This window comes from Callithrix jacchus, chromosome 4, assembly GCF_049354715.1.
Source record: "Callithrix jacchus isolate 240 chromosome 4, calJac240_pri, whole genome shotgun sequence".
Classification (NCBI taxonomy): Eukaryota; Metazoa; Chordata; class Mammalia; order Primates; family Cebidae; genus Callithrix; species Callithrix jacchus.
This window is the reverse complement of record NC_133505.1, coordinates 53,605,112-53,617,412: the sequence shown is the minus strand read 5'-3', so window position 1 is coordinate 53,617,412 and position 12,301 is coordinate 53,605,112. Positions and strand designations below refer to the sequence as shown.

At 35.4% G+C, this 12,301-nt stretch overlaps 1 protein-coding gene across 20 annotated transcripts in view; it reads left to right on the top strand.

The window, feature by feature from the left end:
- Positions 1-12,301, top strand: part of SUPT3H (SPT3 homolog, SAGA and STAGA complex component) — a 554,097-nt gene that overhangs the window by 189,113 nt on the left and 352,683 nt on the right. For 10 of the 20 annotated variants that reach the window (XM_078369324.1, XM_078369330.1, XM_078369328.1 and 7 more), the window contains one exon: positions 7,091-7,230. The exons of the other annotated variants lie outside the window; for them this stretch is intronic. The gene's annotated coding sequence lies outside the window, so the exon portion shown is untranslated. The remainder of the gene's footprint in view (positions 1-7,090; positions 7,231-12,301) is intronic. 20 annotated transcript variants of the gene reach the window in all.

The window sequence follows — 12,301 nt, the reverse complement described above, 5'->3', positions numbered from 1 at the left end:
TTTTGTAACGTTAGTGTACTTACTGGCAGTCGATTATGCTCACTACTTTACATACGTAATATTTATGTACTATATTAGAAGATTATTTTAAGTGGCTGTATTTTTGACCAGATTTAGGTAACACTAAATTACCTAAATGCTAAGTTAAGTGCAGTATTCTAGTACATTTCTTTTGATAATCACAAACAACAATGCAATGAGCAGTGAAGTGAATTGTACCAACTTGAGCTTTGTCTTTCATGGCATTATTACTTTGAGTCATTAGTAATGCAGTGCAAAGCTTTTTGAGTTGTTTCCAGTTATCTGTAGTTCACCTGGAAAGATTGGAAATACAGAAACTAGTGCTCGAGAATTCCATATTGCTCACTAATGTTTTAGATGTGTAATCTTCCCACTTCTCTTGCAATATATGTGCTGTTCTGCAGTTTCATAGGTCAGCAGAAGATCTTGGAACATCAGTTGTTCTTATGCTCTACTTTCAAGTAAGTATCAAACAAAAAAGTAATGGTCACTTCGCACCCTACAGATCTCCAGGGATGCAGACAGTATTTGGAATATACACTAGTCTTTAGCTTCTTGAGTGATGGAATGATCTTATATTTAAATGAAATCTCTCCTTTTACTTGAAGTCATTTTCCCCCTATTTAATTGTTATTGACTATAGACAGTTCATTATTCTTCTCATGAAAATAATTTGTATATTATCACTATGAACAAGTGTCATTAACCTTAGAAAAGAATGAGCTTTTTAAGGGACTTGAAGTCTATTGTTGGCTGTCTCCCTTGAACTACCTGGACAAGACATCTCTGATAGATTTGTTAACACCTTAAGGTCAGGCACTTACTCTTATCTTTATATCCTCAGCTGTTAGCACATGCCTTTAAATAGAAAATTTTATGCCCATTTGTTGATTCTAATTACCTTTAATTTGGATATAAGGTTTTGTTTTTTGTTTTAAAGTTGGGATTTTGCACTGTTGCCCAGCCTGGAATGCAGTGGCATGATCTTGGCTCACTGCAGCCTCAAACTTCTGTGCTTAAGTGTTCCTCCTGCCTCAGCCTCCTGTAGTGAGACTACAGGTGCATACCACTCCACCTGGCTAAGAGTTTTTCTTTTTGTAGAGAAGGAGTCTTGCTATGTTGTCCAGACCTACCTCAAACTCCTGCCTTCAAACAATTCTCTCCACCTTGTCCTACTGAGTCACTGGGATTACAAGCACTACACCCAGCTCTGTGTTCCTCTTCTTTTTTAATGGGTCTTATTAATTTATAGCAAGTCATGTAACACTGAATTAATCTGGCAAGTAAATCTATGGGGCAGAGACTTGCCTGTTTGTAAGGTTGAAGAAAATGAAAAATATTCATTTCCTTGAAAGCAAACTGTGGCATTGCCTTTGTCAGTTTATGTTTTTGTTTTTTAACATGTTCTGAAGAGTTATACACATTCCTGTGTACTTGATGGAATACTATGGTTGTCATTAAACCTTTATTTTACTTGTTATATTCAAGGCACTGCCTAAGATACAAAAGAAACAAAAGGCATTGTCTTTAATCTTCCTGGTCTTACTGTTTAGTTGCATGATAAAGACATTTGAATTAAATAGTGCAGAAATAGTATGTGAAATAGTGTTTAAATTAAGCCATATAAAATGAAGTGTCTACCTGTGTGATGCTAAAAAAATTTGAGAGAATATTAGTATAGTAGGTCTTGATTAATCAAACATTTATTGGGTGTAAGTTATGATTAAAGCCCCAAGACAGGCTCTGTATGTGTTGAGTGGTCAGCAGCTTTGGGGTGTGGACACTATGCCTTCAAGGAGTTCTGACTTTATTTGCAGTGGCCTTTAGCAGTGATGGTACTTCCAAAAGTGCTTTTGAAAAAATGCAGTTTATGAGAGTCTCACCCACAATTTGCTGTAGAGAAGAGAAAATGCAATAAGAGATCAGAGAGTAGACAGATTTTTCTAATGTCTCTAGTTTTAGTTTTCTTGGAGACTTTTGTTCTAGAAAAGTATTGCTCTGCATAGAGATCAGTTCTCCAGAGATGGGCACAGTCAATTGAAAGTCGAAGTGTGACTGTGAACTATTCTTTTGGGGCCCAGGAGTCACTTTCATAGTCAGACCCAGGTAATGCTTCCATCTGGACACAATAGTTCATCAGATAAACATTACAGAGTTAGTCTTTTTATGTTGTAAAGAAATACCTGAGACTGAGTAATTTGTAAGAAGAGAGGTTTAATGGGCTCACAGTTCTGAAGGCTGTATAGGAAGCATGGTGCTGACATCTGCTTGTGGGGAAACCTCAGAAAGCTTACAATCATGGCAGAAGGTAAAGGGGAAGCAGGCGTCTCACGGTGTGAGCAGGAGCAAGAGATAGAGTAGGGGGAACATACACTTAAACAAGTAGAGCTCCTGAGAATGAACTCACTGTTTCAAGGACAGCTCCAAGCCATGAGGATCCGCCCCCATGACCCAAAAAACCTCCCACTAGGCCCGCACTCCAACACTGGGGATTATTTCTCGACATGAGATTTGGAGAGGACATTCAGACTGTATCAGTTACCCTAGTTCAGAGGCAGGAAAATTTTGTGGTGTTAAAGGATGTTATGAGGGAGATTCATATCGAGACCTAGAATAGAACCTTTGGGTATCCATTTTTTCCTTGTATAACAAATTGTTGTATTGCCTACATACTATACTTCTTTTGTGTCTATGAGTAGTTTTACTATGTTCTTTTATTTTCTTTTGTACTTTACTTTTTTATTCTACCTTCCTACTTAAACTTACAAATTTTATGGATTTTTTTGTTGTTGTTGTTTCAATTCAGTATGCATTTCAGGCCTTTTGGAAACTCACCATAATTCACATATATAAAAAATGTTTTTCCCAGCTAAAACAATATTTTAGTTTCAGGTTTTGCTATGCTTGCAGAATCTGTGTGTGTCATGCTCGTTCATTTTTATGGAAAACCTCTTTACATCTTGACTGTGGATGTAGTCCTTATGTCTTTGGTCATCTAATTTTATACTGATTTTCAGGAAAACATTTGGTCATGCATGTGTTTTCTCCTCTATGTTGAAGCACTACTGTTCTATGAATATTTGCTGTAGATATTTTTGTAAGTCCCTTTTAATATTCCAGAAACTTTAACTGCCTGTTTGAAGACCTGCCTCATATTAACAGTTTTTCAAAATAAACAACATTTTAGTGAGTTTGTCTTTTAATTTATAAGAACATGAATGTGAGTCTTATCTCAGCCTGCCAAATGGCCATTTAAGAGAAACATTTTGGTATCCTTATTAATGACCTTAGTTTTAACCATTTGAGAAGTATACTCTATGCTTTATATTAGTTCCTCTGGTACCTACTTTTCAATAGTATTTTAAAGTTTCACTTAATTCTCTGATGACTGTACCATAAATTAATTATTTGAACCCAGTTTTTTTGGTTAGTTTATAACTCAACATTAATTTTTGGGATTGTGGACTATGTTGTGTTATTTGGGTATATATACGTGTGGGTGTGTTTTAACTTTGGCTTCTGGTTTCTGCTTTCAATGAAAAAGCTCAGACCAATAATTGTTTTTGAAAAATTCTTGACATAACTGAACTGGAATTTGTTAATATTTACTTTTCTATTTTGGAAACAGAAAATAAAGAGCAAGAACAACCAAAAAATGTAATAAGGAGAAGCTAACTAAATGTGGATCTTATCATAGTAGCTAAGGAATTCGAACACTTTAAACATGATAAATTTGTGATAGACTTATGTAGCAGCTACACATTTATAATTTATTTAAAGCAGAATTTCTGACTGTTCAGAAACTATGTAGATGAATTGTGAGTTATGGGTGAATCTGCATGGTTCTTGATGGTCTCCATAACTGAAGAAAGCTTGATGTTTAGATATTGGATGAGGCTAATGATGACTCTAGATCCGGTGATGACAACCTGTCTCTCCATAAATCCTCTCTCTGGGATGACTATTTTGATCTGTGTCTCAGATAATTCAGATAGGGCTAATTGATTTTGGAGCCTAGATGCCTAATTAGGCCCAGTTAAGTCATTTTGAATAGTGACTTCACAATAAGTAATTTGAGCCAGTTATACATTCAGATGTGCCCAGCAACAATCTTTCACCTATGGAGAGGTGGAATCAATGTCACTGAGTCCCATGTTGCATCATTGGAATGGGTCTACCATATTGACAGCAAGTACACCTTGATCAAATCTGGTCAGTTCAATAGCATATTGCACTTCACAGCAGAGGCTTGATGACCTACAAAGGAAGATGACTGGAGGACTGAACATTTTGGTCATCCCCTTCAGTGGGGAGGGACTGGATTCTAACACAATTGCATAGGTTGTGTTTAACATACTATGTCATGGATTTTAGAATGCAGCAGTGATGGACACTCAGTCAAATTGAGATGTATGTTCCTTACCGTTATATTTGAGTCCATTTGCTCTAATTTTTTTGATCTTGAAACCACACTTTCTAATGAGATAGCCCCACTGACTGGCAGGGACCATATGCCTCAGGGTGACTATTAGTAGTGGAGTGTCTGTTGTTTTCTCATTACCTACATATTCATGGTGACAGATGCTATAGAATGTGTTCATATCAAGGTATGACCTCTGGTTCTGCACCGTCTTAATATAAAATAGGTGAGTGAGTAGGGTGGGCAATAATATTTCTGGAAGGCATTCTGTACCATGACAGCTAGCAAAAATCATTCAAGGAGTGGTTGCGTATATCTTACCCCAAATCAAAGGTATCCCCAAGTCATCTCTTCCTTAGCAGGATTCCAAAAATGTGTATCTAGAAAGGTATTATCCTGTGTAGAGTTCAGATCTTCTGAGGTTGGTGGAGTTAACCCAGAACTTATAATGTGGCTGTGAACTAGTGTTCCTGCTTCCAGGATCCAGGATTTACTTTTATAGCTAGACCCCGGCATGCTTCCTTCTGGACACTACAAGTTATCAAGTTGAACATTACCCTATTTCAGAGGCAGGATGATTGTAGATCAGAGTCAGGGAAGAAGTGACTCTGTTAGGGGTTGAATTTGTAAAATAATTGTATGATATATATTATATTAATATAATAATAATTTCAGAAATTATAATTTTATATAGTTTTTACAGTGCTGATCATAATCTAGAACAATTATTCTTATCCTTGGCTACACATTAAAATTACCTAAAAAGCTTTTTTAAAATGTAATGCTTATGTTTCTACCCAGAACAATTAAATTAGAATCTCTTGGGATTGGAGTTCTTGGCATTGGTATGTTTTTCAATCTGTAGGTGATTCTAATGTGCAGCCAACTTGAGAATGACTGGTCTTGTCTTACAGTATAAAAATATGATCTGACGATACATTATAAATGAAATGTTAAATAATATACTGATTTTTGGAAATTGGTTAAATATTGTTTTTAGAAAGAATGTTTCAAAATATAAAAATTGATATCCGTTTTTCTTAATCATGTTGATTGTTAAGCCTCTCTAATTATTGTGACATTATTGAAACTCTTTTCTGCAATGTATGTAAACGTAGTCCATGAAGTTGAATAACAGTTTATGAAAAATGGACAGGGGAAGGGTCTCTGTGTTTTAACAGAAATAGATCATATTTTTGCCAAATGATTGTATTTTCATGGAAAATTATTGGAAGTTGCAATCCTTTAAGTTATTAATGTTCTCTGATCAAATTAACAGTGATCATGTATAGGTGGTAGTTTCTGTTAAATTCTTGACACATATCTTCATTTCAACCAGATTATCAAAGTCTCACTTTTTTTACTAAAACCACAAAAATTACGGTCTTAAATCATGGAATTAGTTCATTAAACGTCTGTTTATCACCAAGTATTACATACTAGCTTTGGAAGTTATTGTAAAGTGTTCTGATAAGAAATCAAAAACTTCATCATTCTAGTATATGTATATTTTAAAAACCAAGGGTTTTAAAAATATGTATTTATCTTCTCACACTTATACAATTACTATTATAGAATTGGAACATTTTAAAAACTCATTTCTTGTTATAAACTTATATTTTCTTTGGGTTGACAAATGAATACTGCAAAGCTGGCACTGATTTAACATTTTCATAAACAACAATTCTGAAAATTTCTTGAAATCATACTCAGTTTATTAGTATCAGAACAGAAAAGGGAAACAAAAGGGAGTTAGCACTTTGAAATTTATTAGTCATTGAGCCTATGCCTTTAAATGTGACAGCAAAGGTTTTAGTAAGAAGTGTTTGCATTGTACCTTTTGACCACTCTAGAACTCAGGAAGGATGCAACAGTTTTGTTAGTTAAAAAACACTATACAAATGTTGAGGATATCTGTATGACCATAGGGGACTGAAAGCATTTTTGTCATCCTGTGATAAGAATAAAACCAGGTGGCTCTATTCTGTGGCTTAGGATGTGGGTTTCTTTGTTTCTGATAGTCTCAGACACTGAGAGAAACAAGTTACAAATGCAAAATGGGCTGTGTTTTTAAGCTTCCTGTAGCTTAGTAGTGTAATTATTGACCGTAGAATTTTCTGTTGGCTGTGTTTTGTGACAAGCTATTTTCTTTTTTTCTTCTTCTTTTTTAAATCCCTCTAGGGATTTATGCTTTAGGCATAGATGGATCTCCACCTCCCCAGTTGGAGCAGTTCTCCTGTTTCAGCCTCGAGAGTAGCGGGGGCTACAGGCATGCGCCACCACTCCTAACTGCTTTTGTATTTTTGGTAGAGACAGTGTGTCACCACGTTGGCCAGGCTGGTCTCGAACTCCTGACCTCAAGTGATCCATCAGCCTTGGCTTCCCAAAGTGCTGGGATTACAGGTGTGGGCCACCGTACCCAGCCCACGTTATCTTTTGACCTATCTTTGATAACACAAATATGCACACTAATTTCCCATTTAATGTTTAATAATGTTATAGCTCCTGTGCTGGTAGAATCATCAGTTTCTTTTCATTGTTGCATTATTAATTTTACTTTATTACTAAAAGTTGTTTCACAAACATGAGAAATATATTCTGATGTCTGTTGTTTTAATTAAGTGATTAATTCATGTTGTCTCTATTAAGGGACTAATTCATTCAACAGATGTTATTGTGTGCCTATCATGCCCGAGGCTACTAGTGAAGAAGATGAAGTTTCTGTTTTCATGAAGGTTGCATTCTAATGGCAGAAGTAGACAACAGATACATGATATTGTCTGATGATGGTAAGTCCTAGGAAGAAAAATAAAGCAGGATAAGGGGATGGAATATGATAGAGCTGATATTTTCAACATGGTGACCAAGAAAGGCCAATCTGAAAGGTGATGTTTGAGCAAAGATCTGAATGCCATTATGCCAGTGTGCCCAGATATTGCTATCTTGCCCTTTCTGTGTGAGAGAATAGCAGATGTAAAGACATTTAGGTAGGAGTGTATTTGGTGTGTTTGAGGAACATTACAAGGGCAGTTTGGTAAGGGTAGAAGGCATATATGGATGAGGACAAAGAAGCCAGACCTTGTAGTGCATGGTCAGAAGTTGTGATTTTATTTAAATGTGTATATTTTTTTACTTAAAGGATTTTGATTAGGGGAGGATATGATTAAATTTAAAAGAATTATTCTAGGAGCCAGGTGTGGTGACTCACCCCTATAATCCCAGCACTTTGGGAGGCTGAGGTGAGTGGATCACTTGAGGTCAGGAGTTTTAGACCAGCCTGACCAGTGTGGTGAAAATGCATCTCTAATAAAAATACAAAAATTTGCCTGGTGTGGTGATGGACACCTGTAATTCCAGCTACTTGGGAGGCTGAGGAACAAGACTTGCTTGAACCCTAGAGGCGGAGGTTGCAGTGAGCCAAGAAAGTGCCACTGCACTTCGAGCCTGAGCAAGAGAATGAGACTGTGTCTCAAAAATAAAAATAAAAGGATTACCCTAGCTGCTTTGTGGAGGAAACACATCAGGTGGGACAGAGATGAAAGCAGAGAACCAGATAGATATCTACTAGAATTGCCCAGGCTAGAGATGATAGTAGTTTGGCTTAAGGCATTAGCAGTTAGAGGTGTGAAACGTAATTGCATTGTGGAAGTATTCTAAAGATAGCTGTAAGATTTGCTGATAGATCTGATGTGGAGCACAAGAAAAAGCAAAAAGTTGGAGATGATTTTAAGGCCTTTGTTTGGGCTGAAGAATTGTGGGAATGAGCAGTGCCAGTAAGATCTAATGGGGAGTTATGTTTGGAGAAGAAAATTAAGATTTTCAGTTCGGATGTGCTCCATTCATGATACATAAGCAGTAGGATCAGAGAGTCTGGAATTCTGGGGAAAATTTGCTTTTTAAACAAAGCATAAAGTTTGGGAATCAGCTTATAGATGGTATTTACAGCTTTGAGACTAGATGAGATCACCTAGGAAGTATATATATATATGTATATGTACATATATATATATGAGAATTTGATCTGAGAATTGAGCCCTGAGACACAAGTTAATGTTTCAAGAACAGAAAGAGAAGCAACCAAAGAAACTGAGAAGATGCTGCCATTGAGATAGAAGAAAACCTGTAGAGCATGGTGTCCCAGAAACCAAATGAAGAAGGATTTCAGGAAGGAAAGAGTGAACTGCGAAATGCCAAGGGCCTTTATCACTGGGCTGCCTAGCTAGCCTACTAGAAAACAGAAAGTTGATATAAATTGATGTTCATTTAAAAAATACTTTGATTTAGAAAACAGTTACAATTATGAATTAGAATTACATTTTTAAGTCATAATTAATTACTTGTAAAATTTAATGCCCAGTGTTGGAGGAAGGTAAACAGTTCTAACTTGTTTTAAAGTGACTACTGTTAACTCTGTTTCTAAGGGCCTGATGTAAGCATTCTTTTCTTTTTCTTTTTCTTTTTCTTTCTTTCCCTTCTTCCCCTCCCCTCCCCTCCCCTCCGGCATGATTTAAACATTTCTTTGCCCAGCTTCACTCCATTGTAATCTAGTATCTGTGTAATAATCTTAAATGGCTATATATTTCTAAGAATATCAATTTGATGTAAGCAATCTTAATTACAGATAATCTGAAATACTTTTCTCAGTATCAATGCTATGTATGGCAGTATATGGGCTTTCAAACTTTTTAAAACTTGCTTTACAGAGGATATTTGAAAATACATTTATAATAGTGTTTGTAGAAATTAGTAAATTAGAATAGTTTTCTCCCAACAATGAATTAAAAATACTAGATGAAAAAATAAAGCTTTACTTATCAGTGCTAAAATTTATTAAAAGTTTAGTTTGAACTCATTTAGTTTGCTATCTGCATACCCACTTTTCTCTTTTCAAAAATTAAAAAAACATTTTTTTCAAAAATTATTTTGTCCTGTAAATTACCATAAAGGCTATGGTTGGAGAAATATGTATGAAACGGCCTTTTCTTTGGATTTCATGAAGTTAACTTTTTTGATTTCTGGTTACTTCTCTCATTGAATTCTTGGAAAACTGAATAAAAATGGCCAGGCACAGTGGCTCACACCTATAATCCCAGCACTTTGGGAAGCTGGGGTGGGCGGATCATGAGGTCAGGAGTTCAAGACCAGCTTGACCAACGTGGTGAAACCCAATCTCTAGCAAAAATACAAAAAAATTAGCTGGCCATAGTGGCTTGGTCCTGTAGTCCCACTACTTGGAAGGCTGAGGCAGGAGAATCACTGAAGCTGGCAGGCAGAGGTCTAGGTGAACCGAGATCGGCCATAGCACTTCAGCCTGGGTGACAGTATGGTGAAACCCATTTGTACTAATCCAAAATTTAGCCACACATGGTGGTGTGTGCCTGTAGTCTCAGCTACTTGGGAGGCTGAGGCAGGAGAATTGCTTGAACTCAGCAGGTGGAGGTTACTGTGACCTGAGATTGCAACACTGCACTCCAGCATGGGTTACAGAGCAAGTCTATGGCTCAAAAAAAATAAAATAAAAAAGGCAAAATAAAGATTATAGTAATTTCTGAATTTAGTTTATATTCAATATTGAATGTTTAGAAAAAAAGTCTTATTTTGTATTTTGTCTTTCTACTCAGCTGTGTTTTAGTAGACTCTTCCAGTATTTATATATTTGCCTATTTCATATGATAGTTCTAGAAGAACAGAAATTTCCAAGAATGATCACTTATTTCATCAGACATTTCCATGAATGTTTGACTGATATTCAGTTAATACTTGACAAAATTTCCCAAGTAATAGTTTTAGGGATGCATATGTTAAGCTATATCTGAATGCTACTGTTTTTAGTTAAAAAAAAAAAAAAAGGAACAAAATAAAACTTTGAACTTTTAGAATTTAAAATGTGTAATTTTCATGTATTCCAATTGGTTCTTTTGATTTATGAGTAGCTCCTGGAATAATAAGGGAAAGAAATTAGTTTCATTACAGAAATCATTAAATATTATAAACTAACAGTTCTCAACCTTAGTTGTACATATTTATAACCATTCTGAGGAGCTCTTAAAAAAAAACATTGATGCTGGGGCCCCAGATTCAGATTTCAGATTCAGTTTACCTGATGTGTAGCCTGGACTTTTTTTTTTTTTTTAATTGTTCAGATGATTTTAAAATTTAGCCAGTGTTAGAACCACTGTGCTGAAGCCATCACTCACAGTATCACTGTCTGAATAAGAATGGGAAATTTTACTTAGATATGCTAATATTTTAACTATGGAATACTAAACATACAGATATTTGGAATTTTTTTTGCAGTTTTTTTGTCCAGATTGTTAATATTCTTTAGACCTTGCTTAGCACTGACCAGATAACAACTACCTCCATATATTCTTTCTTTGATTCCTGGTTTATACTACATTTAAAGACATTGATGTGAGTTCACGTATGTTTATCTAAATAAGGATTTTATGTGATTTTAGCTTTTCTTCTACTTAAGCATTGGAGAGGTAATTTTTAAATGGTTTTTGCAACTGACAAATTTATTTTCTCTCAAATGATTTGGCAGCATTGATATTTCATGGTAGATCAGCTAATGGAAAACTTGTAAAGTCTTGAGGAGTTCCAGTAGGAGATTCCATTTCCATTATTAACTTGCTACTGTAGATTGTACATAGTAGAAATGGAATTTAAAAGTGTTATGCAAAGTTTCTACCTAAATTGCTAAACCTTGTTCTGTCATTTTTTTGGTTATCATTTTCCTTTTAACTGTGGGAGGTCATAGATAGCTACAAGTTGGCATTTATGGGCAATAATTGGAATGAAAATTGACACTGAGACTTCATTTCCACTTTTGACAGTATTTGTATTTGTAACTCATGACGGAGTTATTCTTATGTATAGGCAGTGTTTGTTCATACCAATGCATAAATTTCACAGTTATGTGTTATAATAGTTTTCAAGTTACAGCTATGCAATAATATGTTTAATAGTCCCAACAGTTGACACAGAAGAGAACTGGAAATTTAAGATGTCCAAAAACATATTGGGTACTAAAAGTTTGGGATGATTACATAAACAAAGATGGGAAGCCCTATAACTTACAAGCCTGGGTGCTGAAATCAGCAAACTTGAATATAACTCCACTGCTTAGAGTCAGTCCTCCTAAAATGCAACATATTTGCTCCTAAAAATCAGCATGCTTTTCAGAATTACACAATGAAAACCACAGGACTTATGAGAAATTGGGATTATGGCACAATATTAAAAAACTCAGTCATACATTTCAAAATAATAAGTGTTAAATGGTTATTAAATAAATACTGCAATGCATTTGGCACTTTATGTTGAAAAAGACCTGAATTCCCTTGTGGAAGCAAAAAGGGTTGCAGCTTGTGAGTTGTGAAGTGATGGAAAGAGGATTATCTGAAATCAGAAGGAAAGTTGTAGTACCTGATCTGAGTAAGTTATCAGTCACGACTCACATGGTGAACTGAGATAGCTGATTCCTGTCTGAGGTGTGTGCTTTTGGTGTACTCCTGTATGACTTAGTTGAGTTGGCTCAGTTTTCTGTATTCACCTCATGTTTCTCATGGATGAAGTCACTTATAAGCAAAATGAAATCTGAGTTAGGCTCACATTGTTCCCTAATATATCAGTTAGATTGGGACTAATTTGCATTTTCAGAATAGGTATTGTAGCAGAACTAATTGTACCGTCTAATTAGCTTTAGCACATTACTTAACCTCTCAGAGTCTTGATTTTCTTATGTGTAACATAGGGATAGTAGTATTGACCTCATGGGAGTTTGAGAAGAATTAAATGAATGTACACCTACATATTTAAAATAGAATATGGTATATGTTTGTTAAAAAGGAAGGA